The sequence below is a fragment of the Hermetia illucens genome, chromosome 5 (genome assembly GCF_905115235.1).
Source record: "Hermetia illucens chromosome 5, iHerIll2.2.curated.20191125, whole genome shotgun sequence".
In the NCBI taxonomy this organism is placed as follows: domain Eukaryota; kingdom Metazoa; phylum Arthropoda; class Insecta; order Diptera; family Stratiomyidae; genus Hermetia; species Hermetia illucens.
Genome location: NC_051853.1, coordinates 86,642,175 through 86,659,943, shown reverse-complemented (window position 1 = coordinate 86,659,943; position 17,769 = coordinate 86,642,175). Strand labels below are relative to the sequence as shown.

At 41.7% G+C, this 17,769-nt stretch overlaps 1 protein-coding gene across 1 annotated transcript in view; it reads right to left on the bottom strand.

Moving 5' to 3' along the window:
• The window catches only part of LOC119657917 (D(1A) dopamine receptor), a 251,021-nt gene that overhangs the window by 100,508 nt on the left and 132,744 nt on the right, over window positions 1–17,769 (bottom strand). The window lies entirely within an intron of this gene.

Here is a 17,769-nt window from a genome sequence, read left to right as displayed (position 1 = left end):
AATAGTGGGTATCGACTTCGCAGGCCCATTATTTGTTCGCAGTTCTTCCAATGAGAGCAACCGGAAGGCTTAGGTATTGCTTATCACTTGTGCGGTCGTACGAGCCGTGCATTTAGAATTGACGCCAGATCTGACCACAGAGTCTTGTGTGCTAGCATTACGGCGATTCTTTGCCAGACGAGGTGTACCTAACGTTATATATTCGGACAACGCAAAAACTTTTAAAAGAACGACATTGGAGTTTCAACAGTTGAGGACGACGATACAATCTGAAACTTTCCACAACTATTTAGCAGAAAACAATGTCAAATGGCGTTTCATTGTGGAAAGAGCTGCCTGGTGGGGCGGTTTTTGGGAGAGATTGGTACGAAGCGTTAAAGACGTTTTAAAGGTAGCGATTCAGCGATCTACGTTAACTTTTGACCAGCTATATACTTACTTAACTGAAGCGGAATTCGTGATTAACGCTCGACCACTTACCTATGTTAGTGACAACGAACGCGACCTCTCTCCTTTAACGCCTGCTCATTTTTTGCTCGGCACTTTCCCTTCAAGCTTAACAACAGCTTCGTTTCAAGAAGCCGACAAAAACATTCGTGCTAAGTGGAAGGCACGATTTCGCTTCGCAGATTCATTTTTTAAACGATTTCGGACGGAATATGTTCAATTACTTCGGTTAGCGCATCATGGGCCTACAAAATTCACACGTGAATTGAAAGTCGGCGATGTTGTGATAGTACACGACTCTTCTATTCCACGGCTTTTTTGGAAGCTGGCGACCATTGAAAGGGTATTTGTCGACCGAGACAACCGAATCCGTTCATGCGAGCTGCGTCTTCATAATGGAGTTCTCTTGAAGAGATCGATTCAGCATTTATTTCCATTAGAAGTAAATTAATTAATTAACTTGGCGGCGGGAGGATGTTGAATTCTTTTTGATACTTGCCTATTGTAATATTTTCTCTTTTCTTTACACATACAACTTGAAGTCTATGTAATTGTAATCAAAATTTTTGCTTGCATTTTTCTTTAAATTAGTCTGAGCTAAACTCCCGAACCGCATATATCGATAACTCATAATATTTCATTTTCGCTTATATTCTATTCTTAGTTCTAAATAAAATAATTGAATTCAACCAATTGTTTTAAAAATCTCTGCTTCAGCTGAAGAATGAACAAGGCTAGGAAAGTGTTTCGAACCTTGAGAACTACACAATTCCCTGCTACTACAGGGGAGTTCACCGAGAACCTGTTAAAGAAAGTCGAACGATTTGATGATCGGTTCTGAAGATCCTTTTGGTTTTAGCTGATCTTTAAATTTATTTCGTGCTACAGATCGACAGATTGCCGGGAAAGATACCTTAGGCTCGTTTCCCACGTATACGGTTCCATTCGGTTCGGTTCGTTTTGGGTTCTTTTTAGGTCGCCACCAGGAAGTGAAAGTAAAACCTATTGGTGTCATGGGAGCATTCGGTGTTTCAATTAGGTATCGAGTAGGCACCGAATTGAAGCTGAAACGCCGTTTTGCCCGGCAGCGGCCAAAATTGAATTGAAAACGAACTGAATTGAATGGAACGGTATACGTGTGAAAGGAGCCTTAAGCATCTGCTCGATTTGAAAACCAGTAAAGTGACGGCTGTGAAGTATCTTATTGTGGGTGACCTCCGTGTTTAAGTTTGAGAAGAGATAGGCAATTCAAATGCTGGTGATTCAGAAAAAGTAAAAATGCGCTGCTGATGGTGACAATCGTCGAGGAAACATGAAATGCTATAAGAAGTGATCATGTTAAATCAGAAAGGGGGCATTCCCAGTCGAAACAGCGTTTCAACCATGATGGAGAAATTACGAGAGAAGTGCCATCGATGTTATGGTCATGTACTCTGTGCTAATGGCAATTCCTAGCTAAGATGGCCAAGCTGTTCAAGACGATGGGACTGAACAGTCGAACGAAACAGTGGTGGATTGACACGCTAGACAGTGATTTTAAAACCTTACGACGTCGCCTGTGTAAAATTGATGACGTGTCAAAGTGAACAGTCTGACATCTTAGAAGCCAATAGAAATATACGTTTAGCAAGAGTATTTTGTTAACTAAAAGCTACTTAATGATTGCCGCGAAATCCATATACAAATTTACTTCCGTTAATAGCGGTTCCGAGGCTAGGTTCTAAGTTAATCGATTGCAGATTTTTCGAGTCTGTGCACCTTAGGGATTAAAAATTAGTGTAACGTGAAGGTATAATGTTCGGATATAGGTTTGTATGCTAAACACTAGGAGTTTAAAGATATATATGTTCGAAAACGGAAACGGAGTCATGGTTTTACGCGCTTGAAAAGCAGATGGTCCACTGTTTAACTAACTTAATGTTTAGAACTCCGTGAGGAAGTACCTTCAACGCTTAATTCTACAGTGATAAATTTGAGTTCTACCGTGGCTTACTGGCTGACAATCTGGCTTATTTCTTCAACTTGAGCAATTATTATTATGAATTTATTAATTATGAATTGGGTTTCGAGGCGGCCTGTCAAAATGGGAGAGGAAAGAGAGTATTTCCTTTTGTTAAGGGCCTGGAATAGACATTCAGGCAAATTAGGATAATCAATTTAATTTTGAAATTTCAAGTGCCTGAATCGGTTTCACCTTGGTCCGGATTGTTTTTCACGACACAAGGAACATGTGGATCTGTTGGGAAAGCTGGATCATCTCGTTTGTGGTATATTGTTAGATGTAGTATTGCATAATAGCAAAGTATTAAAATCTTACATACAAGCATGAGCTGATTATGGAAGCATATCCGGTATACTAGCAGGAGTGGCAAACATTAATGAAGACGACGGGTTTTAGCTAACCTCCGTTAATTTCCAAACCAACCCCTCTCAATATATCTAAAATACTACCATCCTTCGAAATAAAAATTCTGCCGAGAAATACACGGAAAACAAACGGAATATAAATTAATTTTTTAAGAAATCAAAAAGTTTAATGTTTTGCAAAGGTGGTTTCTAGATGTCCTGAATTTCTGACATGTGTAGATTTATTCAAACTTTGTATGTAAAAAAAGGGCATACCATATGTGTGCTATGTTACGGGAGATTTCGGTGAGTTTTTTCATTATGTTGTAGATAAGAATCGTCCTAGCATAATAGTACGCTACTTAGTGTTCGTGATTCGTAAAATCCGTCATCAGACGAGGTAGAAATGGCTAGGAAAAGAATTGTGCATAATAGCAAAAAGGGAAAAAGGGGGTGTATTACTTTACTGCATCAGCACGTAAAACCAGAGACACTCCTAATTTGAAATTTTTAAAATGAAAAGGAATTGGTCATATGCTAATGGAGGTAGAGTTTGAATGGTGTCATTTAATTTAATATTTTCATGTCCTCAATTCAGGAGTAAATTACTCATGTACTACAGTTATCGCGTGACTTCCCAAGGACACATGCACATTTCCTGTAGGTCAGTTCGAGTTCATAGTATTCTAGTCAGGTATTGTTCTCCTTTGTTTGTGGTACAAAGTAACACAATATTTATGTAAATCACTTCTTTATTTAATATCCTGTTGCTAGTAATGAACAGTAAATTTAATGGCATTTACAGTATTTCACGCAGAAAAATTAATGATCACTAGCTCTAGGTTAAATTTTATATAAAGCTGTCATATTTGATTCCTGGTAGTTTGTTCAGCTCCTCAGAACAGTTTGCTTCCCCCGTCTACTATCTTTCACTGTGTAGTTCTAACCCGATTCACTGGTTGGTGCAGGGGCACCATTTGACCGTGAACTTCTTGGTATATAATATATGGCCTATTTATTGGTACTTCCTTCCCCTTCCATTTTTAATTAATTTCTTTATGAGTGACGGTATATTATAATCCTTGGAGTACCCCAAGGATATACTACAAATAAAAGTTGATAAAACCTGGCAGTCTTCATGGAAAAGAAGTGATAACCTTTAACAACTTACGGATTTGGGGCTGTTAAAAACCAAAGTACTGCCTGCTTTTAGCATTAGGCGGCTAAAAGGTAAACACATTTGTGGGCTAACGACCTGCAAATTCTGAAATTATAATGCAACCGAAACGTCAAATGCTGACTGAGTGACCACACGGCTACTAGTTAAACATTTTTATTGAAGTTTCCAAAATTGAATTTTATGCATCAGGTTTCTTTCTAGGTAATTTTTTCTGACATGTGTTTCAGCATTTCATGAGTAAAATTTTTAGGTCTCATTTGACACAGCAAAGTATCGATGTTTTGGTTCTTAAGCTTTTTGGCTGTACTTTTTTAGGATTTTGAAAAAGGCTTCTATCAGTGCTGTGATGGTACTGCAGCTCAAAAGTTTATGTTTTAGTTTGAAATACCCATTGAGATGTTTTATAAATGTTTCGCCTGAATGTGATTATCGAGGCTGACTTCCTAGCTTAGTAGATCACATAGATTTTCAGTCAATTTTAATTTGAAAACTCTTTCTCCTCCTTGTTTTCCAGATTCCCAGTGAAATACTAATTGTAAATAGGAGTACAGGGCACTGCAATCTTGTAGAGTACCTTTACGATCTTGAATGAAGTGCTGTAACACACTTGCAGGTCCTGATCTAATTGGATTGTCACGCCAAAGAAGGGAACTAAGGAGGCAATTTGAAAAATTTAGGAAGTTCGGTAAAAATCAACTCAACTCCGAGAATGACATGTCCCCTGTACCGGCTTTCTATGAGCTCACAGTCAGCGCTGACTTCCATGACTATCTCTTGTTAATTTGTAACACCGCATTTTATGTGCTGCTTTGTATGACTGACTGGATTGTATGCAATATTATATGGTGGCCAATATCTCCTAAACGGAGTGTGCATTGTTTCCGCTTGGATGAACCTCTCCCCAGATCTTTCCGAGAAGCCTACGCTCCCACTCTACAGTAATTCTAGGTGTGGTGGTTATTCCTTTCTGGAGAATATTGGCGCGAAAGAATCCCAAATTGTTGGTGGTGTTGAGGTATCTGTATTTCAAAATTTTAAAAAAGCAGGATAGGCGGATCTTGCGTTGTGAATGCGTTGCCTGCCATCAAGTTCAGTGCTACCTTCGGTAGAAATCACGGTACCAAGATAGAGAGAGCAATTGATCAACATCCACGATGTTCTACCCATTGATGCGGATAAGAAAAGTGGGGTGATATGTTAGACTGAGAACCTTGCTTTTGGTGATGTTTACCTTCAATTCCACTCTTTTTGCCTCTCTTTCAAAATCCAGAATTTCTAACACAATGTCTGTTCACGCCGTCGTTGTCGCTGAAGAGCAGGTGAAGCGCAGATCTGAACTCCGGAAACTGCTCCAGAATGATCTTAACGCTGCAGTCAATGCAGGAGGAGCAAGAACCAGCTTGCTCTCTGAGGTTTCGAGGTGCTCTTTAGTGCACTCCAAGATCATTTTAGCTATTATCTATGAGGGGGATGTATCCCCCTAATTGTTGCTCTTATTATCATCATCATCAACGGCGCAACAACCGGTATTCGGTCTAGGCCTGCCTTAATAAGTAATTCCAGACATCCCGGTTTTGTGCCGAGGTCCACCAATTCCATATCCCTAAAAGTTGTCTGGCGTCCTGACCTACGCCATCGCTCCATCTTAGGCAGGGTCTGCCTCGTCTTCTTTTTCTACCATAGATATTGCCCTTATAGACTTTCCGGGTGGGATCATCCTCATCTATACGGATTAAGTGACCCGCCCACCGTAACCTATTGAGCCGGATTTTATCTACAACCGGACGGTCATGGTATTACTCATAGATTTCGTCATTGCTCTTATTATGTTTGCATAATACCTCCTACTGGTTGCGTCAAACTGTTATCACCACGCATCTTCTCCTAGACCAATTAAAAGAAGAACGTAATCTAGAAAATAGTTCTCCCTTCATTGTTTTTACTTTATACAGTACAAGCAAAACCCGTGGTCGCGCAAGTATATGGTCAGTAGTATTAGCTCAAAATCTAACTAACGTCATAGAACCCCAGTTGATGAGCTCAGGAGGGCTATCGGCTTAGGGCCAATTGGAGTTGCTACGCCATTCCTAAACTAGAGCCTTAGACGTGAAGATGGTAAAATTCTAGCCCTTGAGAGTGTCAACTGATAACCAACTTGCTTGCTATAAGAGCTAAGACAGGGCCTTGCTTGTACTCGACTCAACTTTTATTCGATTTTGAGTTTGTTAGAGTCGGCAAAAATTCATAATTGTCGGTTCTGCAACTGAGTACGAAAAGTTCAGACATCAATCTTTCGTAGTAATTGGGGAAACCGGAAGCTCGGCGCTTCAGGTATGAGAGGTTTTGTTTGATTCTTCTGTGATATATTTGAGTGCAGAACTATCCCATTTATACGTAGTATGTCAGAATACTCACTTTAGTTTGATATTGGTATTGAAATGCAGTAAATTTACACGGTAAAGTCAACTTTGAGCTACTGTAACTTTGTTAGTAAGTGGTAATCTGATATCGAGTCCCAGGACAAGAGGGCGCCACTGGCGGCTATTTTATTCGACATCGAATTCACGCTAAATTTCGTAGGCTTGGAAGGATACAAAAACACAGCGGAACCAGAGGGAGCAAAGTGTTGCCCAGAGTCCCACCATTTTACCATTGGCTTTCCGAAACTTACTGGAGAGTCGCAGGTGTCTATTCTAGTCGCCTTTTAGGAAAAACAGGCAATACTTTGAGGAAATTTTAGAACTTCCGTAACTATCTAATATTAGAAACGTATGCTGTGGGTTCTCGATTCTAAGTCGCGATCTACCACTCTAGGCGAAACGAAATGGAAACACTCTGTCTTACTTCTCTCAGGGCTCGAAAAGGTCAAGGGAAAAAGCTGAGCTGATTTACTTTTTTGTCTGTGTCGTTATAAGGCAAATTCCAAAAGAAATAGTCCCCATGCATCTCTAGAATTTTGCTTGAATATTTCCCGACACAAAAACAAATTGTCACCGGTACCTTTGCTATTTTGTTTCCCATAAACCCAAGAACAACCATGTTAAAAACCTCCTAGTAAGCTCCTTTGCACTGGGCGAAACCGAAGTCTTTAGCTTTACAAAATATATAGTTTCGAAAACTTCTATGATGCGGCTAATGGATCAAGACATATTTGAAGTTTTACCCCAAGCAAAGATGACGTACCTGAAACGCAAAATATTGGCACCGCTAATTTTGGGCCTGCACAGGGAGGAAAGGCGACGGGATTGTCTACTTTTCCGGTGGAAAGAAGAAAGAAATGTGTTTCTTAAAAGTTCACAAGTAGACCGTAGTCAACATAGTGCCAGGGAATTTACCGAATAAAATGTTGCTAAATGATTCCAATTGCACGAGGTGGATCAACATACTTCAGCTCCTTATTAAATTTGGCAGGCCAAAGGGTTTGATACGGGTTATTGCCAGCTTCTCAATTAATGGGCGTCTGAGATGCATTTCAAATCAAGGGCTGAAATTATATCGAAACATGTGGCATCCCACAAGCAGATGTCCTAGACTTACTTTTGTGAATAACTATTTATGGCGGAATAATGACGCTTAATCTTTAAAATGGTGATACGACCACTGGTTAAGAAAGACATTGGACTGATAGTTGCTGCACGCCTCCTCGGACGGGTTGAGATTTACCTCCTCGGTGGAAAAAAGGGATCTATCGGTTGCAGAAGAAAAGATCACTAAGCAAAGAAAGTGCACATTTGTAAAGGGTAATTTTGAAACATAAACCATACATTCCTAGCCTGCATCTAAGTATTTGGGTATAATGATATATCAGAAGCCTAATTTCAAACTATATGGCGAGTGTACAAGAACTAACGGTGCCTTGTTCACGAGAATGGTGCCAAATAAGGGTGACCCAAGACTGAGGTGTTGTCTATTTATTTCAATAGTGGTAAGCTCCATTCTACTATATGCAGTTCCAGTGTAGCACGTTTTACTTCAATGCACGAAAGTTGCAATTTAAAGGGAATGAGCCACAACGGGCGAGCGCTAACACCCAAAAGCATCATGGAGCATATGATGAAGTCGAAGGAGATATGAAGTGAAGTCGAAAAGGCACTAGCAATCATCCAAAGAAAGCGTAGGGAGGAATAAACGAATCGGAAGAAGGAAGGAGAGAGAAATACGAACGTTAGCACGAGTACTATTCGCACTGTTGAAGGGACTACGGCGGAAGAAAGGAAAGCCAGAGACGAGAACAGAACTGGCTTGATGCCAGTTCGAGTCATCGAATGTATGCAAGCCGAACCTCGCAAACCAGTGAAGGTATTAAGTGGAAAACAGACGATTGCTCTGCATTGAGATGAGACCTTTAATGGATAAAGACAAAGAAATTGCTGTACCGCCAAGTGCGGTTATTCTCAGAGAATGAAATTTCGAATGCTTTAACATAAGAGGGTACAATCTCCTCCATGCTAGCACTGGTACAATCTATTGGAGTATCAGCAGCATTGGTTAAGGTTGTCTTCAAAAATTGGGAACCAACTTCCCACAATGACAGGTGGCATACCCTAAATGCTGTTAAATACACCAAACTTTTCCTGTCAGAACCAACAATGTACACCGCAAAGGTTTTGCTGTCGAAAAGCAGAAGTATTGTAGGCATTCTGACAGGCGATAATTCACTAGCTGACAGATAGTGAGTGAACGGATGTCAGAAAGTTTTGTTCTCCACAAAACCTTAAAAAGAGGCGTCACGATTGATGCAGCTTATCAGATATCAAATATCAATTCAGATGACCATTCGAACATTCCCATATTCGCACCTACTTGGGTGTTATTGCTTTTGGTCGCAATCATATATTCAAATGCTAAAGGACTTCGATAGCAGGACGGGGAGAAATTACCAAGCTTTTCACAATGAGAAGGAGAAGAATTTGAAAATTTTGAAAACAGTAATATCTCCTGAAATAGTCGGTGAATGTACTTGCCTAGTATGAATGAATATCTTAAAGGATTCAATGATTAGCAACATTCGAAAGGACTTCCAATTAGATGGTCAAAGGGTAGTATAGGTCCCGGGGCGAAACGTTGATTGGTACCCACGATGGAGCATAAAACCTGGGAAATGCCTGCTGAACCAACACCAACAGCTCTACTACCAAACCCTATCTCTACCTCCACGTGGTGACCGCTGGGAGCTCTTTCGTAACGAAAAGCTGCAGACGGAGAAGGATGAAGGCGAGTCTCCCGCGCCTAAAAACGGGACAAATTGTACCAACTGGTCCTCCAGGTTGGGGGTTGGGTAGGGCTGACAACCCTACACGTAAAACCGATGTTATGGAGCCACGAAAGGAGCCTCGGACAGGATGGACTTTACAACGACGAACTCGGCAACGACACCGGACTAATGATTTGCGCATTTTCTCATGGAACGTGTGCTCCCTGTACAGAGATAAAGCTGATGAGCAGCTAGCCGATACCCTGTCCCAATATAGGGCTGATATAACAGCGTTACAAGAGATACGATGGACAGGGACCGGTTTCCTGGAGAAGAGTCACTATACCATATATTATAGCGGTCATCCAGTAAACTATGTGCTCGGAGTAGGTTTCTTAGTCAGCCAAAAAATGAAACCTGCTGTTATCGGCTTTGAAAGAATAAGCGAACGGCTATGCACTCTGCGCTTGCGAGGCAAGTTTAGAAATATAAGCCTCAGTAACGTTCAGGACCCCACAGAGGAGACTGCAGAGTCGGAGAAGGATACCTTCTACGAGGCAGTAGAACGAACCCTCGAAGCCTGTTCCAGATATGATATCAAAATCATACTTGGGGATTTTAACAGCCAAGTAGGGAAGGAGCCGGTATTCAGGCGATACGTTGGCTCCCATAGCTTACACGAAAAAACAAATGATAACGGACTGCGGATTATTCAATTAGCAGGATCACACGAAATGGTTGTTGGAAGTACCTGGTTTACAAACATACGTGGGCCTCTCCAGACGGGACCACTTTCAACCAAATTGACCACGTGTTGATCGAACGCCGCCACCTCTCAGCCTTGATGAATGTCAGAACATATAGGGGGGCCAATACAGACTCGGATCACTATCTCGTTGGCATGGTGCTCGAGCTCGAATAACAATACCACCTAGAATCCCCTCTGACAATCAGGTGAGAGTGAACACTGAAGCCACCCACAACACAACACTCCGCGACACCTATAAGAGGGAAATGGATGCCGCAATAACTGCAATCAACAGAGGATCTGGAGATGAAGTATCAACAAATGATCTTCACAATCACCTGAAGAACGTTATCATGGATACGGCCACAAACATACTTGGCCCCAGTTGCAAAAGGAGTCGGAACGGCTGGTTTGACGATGAATGTAAGCTAGCAACGGAACGGAAGAATGCCGCATACCGAGTAATGTTGCATTCTCAAAGAACGCGGGCACGCGTAGAGACTTATCACGAACTCCGTCGAGCGGAGAAGCGACTTCACAGACGGAAAAAGGAAGCCTGGGAGAACCAACAAGTCTGTGAACTAGAAAAGTACAGAGAGCAACCGCACCAGGCACGGAAGTTTTACCAACAAGTCAGGAGGATGAAGCCTTATACACCTCGATGCTCATCCTGCCTAGACAAAAAGGGAAATCTGATTTCCGACAGAATGGGCATATTGGAGCGATGGGTTGAGTACTTTGATGAGCTACTGAACAACCAAAACATCGGCGAGTTGGAGGTCCCGCCAACTGAAGCCGACGGACAAATACTGCCACCACCAAGTTTAGGAGAAACAGTCCGTGCAATTCATCGGCTTAAAAATCATAAGTTGCCAGGAGCCGATGGAATTACAGCCGAATCGGTTAAATATGGAGGCGACCAATTACACCAAGTGGTTCATCAATTTGTGCTCAAGGTATGGGACAGCGAATCAATGCCTGACGATTGGCAACGAGGCATTATCTGTCTCATGCATAAAAAGGGAGATATCATACAGTGAAAATGATGAAATCCGCGCACGGTTGTTGTCAGCCAACAGAGCCTACTTCAGCTTACAAAGACTGTTCCGCTCGAAACGTCTCACCATAGGGTCAAAGCTCTTACTGTACAAGACTATGATCTTGCCAGTCCTCATGTATTCCTCGGAAACTTGGGTTCTTAGCAAGAAAAATTGCGAACTCTTGGCCGCGTTCGAGAGAAGAATCCTCCGAAGAATTTTTGGCCCCCTACATGAGGATGGACGATTCCGTAGCCTACACAATGACGAAATCTATTAGCGATACCATGACCGTCCGGTTGTGGATAAAATCCGGCTCAATAGGTTACGGTGGGCGGGTCACTCAATCCGTATGGATGAGGATGATCCCACCCTGAAAGTCTATAAGGGCAATATGTATGGTAGAAAAAGAAGACGAGGCAGACCCTGCCTAAGATGGAGCGATGGCGTAGGTCAGGACGCCAGACAGCTTTTAGGGATATCGAATTGGTGGATCTCGGCGCAAAACCGGGATGTCTGGAGTTCCTTATTAAGGCAGGCCTAGACCGGATACCGGTTGTTGCGCCGTTGATGATGATGTGGAGATTTTAGGTTGCCACTTCTCTATGAAATTCTAAGCGTTCATTAAGTGTTCATTGAACCTAACCGGAAATGTAATGAAACCCATAAAGTGGACAAGTATCATGAAAATATCTCCACGTGTCTGTTTTTGTTTTTTAGTATCTAAACTATTTTCGAAATATACGTAATCGTAAGGAAATCCATCATGAAAACGTGAAGTCTCTCGCTTTTAATGATGCTTAGCTGATTGATTTGCTGAATAAATAATAAATATTTCAAAAGGGAAATTCATAATCCATTGGAATACATTTTATTATTATGTTGCCAGTAAAGGACGTAGATAATTGAAAGCCGCATGGATTAGTTTGCAATGGGCTAGCACAGCAACATCCTTGGATTGATACCAGCGGAAATATTGAATGAATGGCCCTTCCAGCTTATATTACTGTCAAGTAGAGTTTGCGTAATAAAATAATAACTTCTTGAATTACCACTTAGTATTATTCGAGACCAGAAAGTTGACCTCGATTCACCCGACTACCCATTTTGCACTGTTTGGTGCTATTAATGAGTAGTGTCTTGACTTAAGACTTTCTGCGCTTTTATGTGTCTTCCAGAGCTTATGTGCTCGCCTTTTAGGGGAGTATGTGAGCTATATCCAATGGAGGAATCTCGAAATAATATCTCCAAACTTCCATTAGTTGGTTATGGCAGAAACTAATAAAAGAAAACCAGTAAGTGAAAGTGGGGGTCATCCTTCCATTCTCCTGATTGGACTTGGCTGAAGGAAGTGTACTGCAAACTTTCACTAATCCAAAAAAGGAAACTTTCATTCACTGGTAATCAACCTACACTTGTTCCCTTGTCCAAGTCAGCTTTAAGTCAAGGAGCGGAGAATTTAATTATGATCGTATAACTCCAAGGAACGGTTTCCCCGTAACCAATAAAACTTTCTACCCACTTTCCCTCACAATATTTCAATTTCAACTTTTATGGGGTTACATTTGCCGGTCAGTTTCAATTATTGGTGGGTTTTATCGCAAAGCCTTCCCTATAATGTTCTTTTTGCAGAAATTTGACCGATGTTGACCCAACCAGCCATTTTCGGGTGACCTAATTTAGGTCTATTGAATACAAGGCGACGAGTACGCAACGGCTTTAATATACACAATCATCGTCACTTGCCACTAAATACTGTGGTTTCGCCACCTAAAGAAAGGCTGAAATAACATGTTGTCTAGAGTCTAGAGCCTGGAGTAGCCCCACTTGTCCGTCTTCCTGGTACAAAGTATCGTGTCATGATTTTAATTTGCACTCGGCGTTGTTTGCTGTTATTCCAAAATGGCGTGTTTGCGCCGTACTTTCGCAGGATTGTGGTTAGTGGTGAGTTGATTAAGAGTACAGCCTTCAACCTGACTGTTGGATGTAAAAAGGACATGGAACGTCGTTCTGCTATATCATATAAAGAAAGGATAACCGTAATAGCCTTTGTGACAAGTGGGATGAGAGTCGGGTTTTTATTACGTATTTCCTGTTCGCCTTGTGGTATGATTACTTTGCATGTTATCCGCAATTTGAGTTAAAACGAAAACAATTTTCTGTCAACAAACTTCTTTGTTGCAAAGTCCTTCGGTGTACGGATGTTTTACCTCGAACTTTTTCCAATCTAAACGTCTACTTTTTCTGGTTTGAAAACTGTTCGAGATTTTACAAAAGTTGATTGGTATTTCGCTTAACTTTTCCATGCTTTTGAACAGCGTTGACGCAAAAAAGGATTACAGGACAAACGCTTCATTTGACATTTGCGCTAGACGACATTATCCATAAATTGCTGAAGTTTACAATCAATTGATTTTGAAATCTCTATACGAGTTTACCTCATATATGTCTGTATGCGGGAGGGTGGGGGTGTGAAACTGTAATGAGTGTTAAGCGAAATGCAATTTGCATATTAAGTCAAGCTTGAAGCTTAATGAGGAAAAGAATATTATCCTAATCCGATTATAGTGAATATATGCGCATATATACTGGGTAATGAATGAATAAACATGTAAGATGAACAGCTTGGCTATCTGTTAAAAATAGATTGCACTCGTAGCGTACAGTTCTGACTTGAATATTTTGGGATAATGCTTTCTATTTCAGTTTTTATTAGGTTGAAATGAAAGTTTTTCCTGGAAATCGTAATCAACTTTAAGATCTTTTGAAAAGATTTTAGAGCACTTCTAGGCAGATGAGTAACTAGTTCTGGCGGGCAAATTTCTCAGATTCTCAGATTCCATTTAAAAAACACAATTTAAAAAAATCGAATGATCGCTAGTATATTGCAAGGTATAATTAAGGTGAGCATATTGGATAAGGCTCCTTGTGTCGTGCAGGATCCGAGGAAGTATGGAGGAGAAATGGACAGAAGCAAAGGGCCCAAGGGGTAGGACCGGCATAATCTCGAGATCGGAGACTGAAAGTGGATGTTGAGCTCTGCGAAGTGGACTGTACATACTACGTGTACTAAATATAAAATATAAAAAAATACTTCAAATTGGTGACCACAAGTGTAAATCAAAGGCGGAGTCTCAATCGCGGCAGAAAGATTGTTTTAATTGAGGTTCTGTGTGCCGCAGGTTGCTGTCGCCGTCGAGGTAGTTACCGGAAAGCCTCTACTTCGGCCACGAGATTTATTGCAGCCACAAGTGTGTGGACTCGCCCGGGAGAACGAATCGACGCATTTTATGAAGTACAGGGTGCGGCAGCATAACTTCCTTTTTTAAAATGCGCGCCTCTCAGTTAGTTGATGTCATAGCGGAGCGCTAGTGGTCTCGTTCAAGAGGGGATACTGTAAAGTTTTGTCCCGACATGGTTCAGTCGCCATCATGCGTTGGAATAGTGAGGAGCGTGCGTTTGCCGTTGAGGTTTACTTTTCAAGCGGATGTTCGGTTATTGCAACACAGCGTGCATTTCGGAATCACTTTAATTTAGCCCCGTTGGCTCCCGTCCCAGACCGCAAATCAATTGTTACATAGGTCACTACATTCAGACAAACTGCAAGTGCGACAAAAGGAAGAACTGGAGTCCCTCGGCCCGTTAGATCACCTGAGAACATTGAAGCAGTGAGAGCGTCAATGTTGCGATCGCCACGGCGTTCTGCGCGCAAACACGCATCTTCCCTTGGACTATCCGATCGTTCTGTGAGAAAAATTCTTCGTGATGATCTTCATTTTCATCCCTATAAGATGGCGATAGTGCAGGAACTTTCAGAACGTGACTTCAATTTTCGGATGAACGCGTGTGAGCTTCTTCTTGATGTCGTTCCCGAGGGTGCTATTGTTTTTTTTAGCGATGAAGCCCATTTTCATTTGTGTGGGTCGGTTAACAAACAAAACATGCGCTACTGGGCTGACACCAACCCTCGAGAATTGCATCAAAAGCCTTTGCATTCACTCAAAGTCACAGTGTGGTGTGCAATTTCCTCAGCTGGAATTATTGGTCCCTGGTTTTTTGAGGAAAATGAGGTTACAGTGACAGTGAATTCGGACCGGTATGTAAACATGCTACATAATTTTTTTTCCCACGGCTAGAAAATTTGGATTTGGGGGACACTTGGTTCCAACAAGACGGTGCAACAGCACACACTTCAAGAGCATCGATGGCTGTTTTGAGGGAACACTTTCCAGAGCGCCTTATCTCAATTAGAGGCGATTTGGAATGGCTGGCACGCTCTCCCGATCTGTCCCCTTGTGATTTTTTTCTATGGGGTTTTTTGAAATCCCGTGTTTATGTGAACCGTCCAAGAACCCTACAAGATTTGAAGACCAACATCCAAGAAGAAATTGCCAACATAACACCTGCTATGCTAACAAGAGTCATGACAAACGCCAGAAATCGGTTTACGCAATGTATGGAGAATGGGTGACGTCACCTAACAGATTTGATCTTCAAAATAATGTAAATAAAAACTTTAGACATGTACCTACATTATAAAAAATAAATAAATATTTTCCGATGCATACAATAGTTATTTGCGGTTGGCCCCCTAGTGGGAGTTTCATGGTGGTTGTGGTTATGCCTACATCGCGGGCAGAGCTCCTCGGAGCTCGAGCGTGGAGTTGCGTTGTACAACTCGGGTGCCGTACTCTTTAGTTGCGGCAGAGGTGTTAGATAGGCCTCGCATCCACTGGTATGAATGCTGAGCCTGCACTCAGTATAAGCCAGGACCGCTATTCTTGCAAGGCGGGGCTCTGATTGTGGTCCCAAAACCAATCCGTGTCCGAAGAGGACCGTGGGATTATGCCTTCACGGCAGGTACTCACGTTAAACCCCCAGGACTTTCATGACTTCAACGCTATTGATATCCTCAAGCGGCTCGTCTCGGACAAGGGTCAGTCAAATTGAGTTTAAAATAAAAATTACTCCAGTTTTGAATATATTATAAAAAGGGAAAGATGCCCAGTAAAGAGGGTCCTTTGCAAAGCCGGTTAGTTATTGAATATTATTCGCTAGTTATCTACACAAGGGTCACTAAGGCCGAAGAATGAGCTACCAGGAGCACATTTTTTGAATGTATCGTTAAGGGTCATTTTCCTTTTGTTTTTGTTGTTTGTTCAAATTGAATTTAAATTATTTATCATTTTAAGAATAAACAAACATAAATAGAAGAATAGGCAAATTTTATTTTTTAATGCCATATAATAAGTTTTATATTTTTCATATACCAGTATTTCGGGGACTAGTTGTCCTCGTCCTTAGTGAGTCTGAAGTGCTTATGGTCCAGCTTGTCCTTAAATACCTAACTCCAGACCGTAATTGCTAGTTAGTTTAATTACTTATCTAATCTAATCAATTAATCAAATCGCTTTAGCTCCTGGAGGCATTTCGAAAACGGCAATATGCACAAGTTCAGACTCTTCGAGTTCACCAGGATAACTTTTGGACTGTGCAACGCGGTGCAAACCTTTCAGAGATTCATCCACTCTATTCTGCGAAACCTTCACTTCGGTTTCGTATATTTGGATGATGTTTTGGTCGCGCCTTTCTCTGAGTCCTAGCATTTAGATCATCTGGAGTGCATTTTCCAACGTCTTCTGAAGGCCGGTCTAGTACTTAACACTGAGAAATGAATTCCTAAAATCGCAGGTGATATTTCTCGGCAATCAACCGGACCCAGTCAAAATGCAAGCGATTTTGAACTTTCCACTTCCAAAAACTGTTGAGGATCTGAGAAGGGTCTTGGGCATGTTAAACTCCTACCATATTCTTTCTTGCCCAAGCCGCCCACCATTAGTCGATCGTTAACGCCTGATTGTCTGGGCCGAAGACCAAAACTCCCGCCTCCTGAAACAAAAGCCCCCCCCCCCTCTCCAAAATTTTCCTCTCACCAACTTTTGCACTTCAACTTAATCAGCCAGTTCCCTTCCGACATTCAACTCGTGTCTGGAAAAGGTAACGTAGTTGCTGACGCTTTGTCACGTGTTGCAGAGGTCAAAATCCCCGCCATTGTCGATTTTCCGGCAATCGCCGAGGCGTAGAAGGAAGAACAGTTTTCCAGAGCCTGAGCACTAACTCCAAATACACATTTAGCTAGTTTCCCATCTTCGGTTCAACATCCATATATACTGCGAGATCTTAGACAAGGCACTAATACCATATATTCCGGCCGATTTTAGAAAGGAAGTATTTCACGGCGCTCACGATATAGCGCACCCAGACATTCAGATAACGAATCAATTGGTCATCGCAAAGTATTTCTGCCGCCTATGAACAAAAACATTAATTCTTGCGCCAGATATTTCATGTTAGAAGTGCAAGACTACAAAGTATGATTGTTCCCTCGATGGCCCTTGGTGATTTCACACAACCGACCTCGATTTAACTGGCCCGTTACAAGACTTCCACGGTTTCACATATTGCATTACAATCATCGATAGTTTCACGCAGTGATCTCAGGCTATTCCGTATATATAGTGGGCGTACCAGGTTACTGCCGACCTGAGTTACAAACGTAAAGTTGTATGCGACCATACGCGTGTCATTACCCATCGATTCAGCTATGAATACCGTAAGTTAATTATGTAAAGACGTAGGTGCGGACAAACGGAACGTTTTCATTTGTGATCGGCTACCTAAAGTCTTTTCTTCTTTCTGGGGGAGCAAACTTCCTTAACAAATCCGTAATCCGGAGTGAAGGAAACGACGCGTCTATCGAATAAATTGCAATGACGTTACACTGTATTTCAGCAACTCCCTTCTAAATAAATTCCCC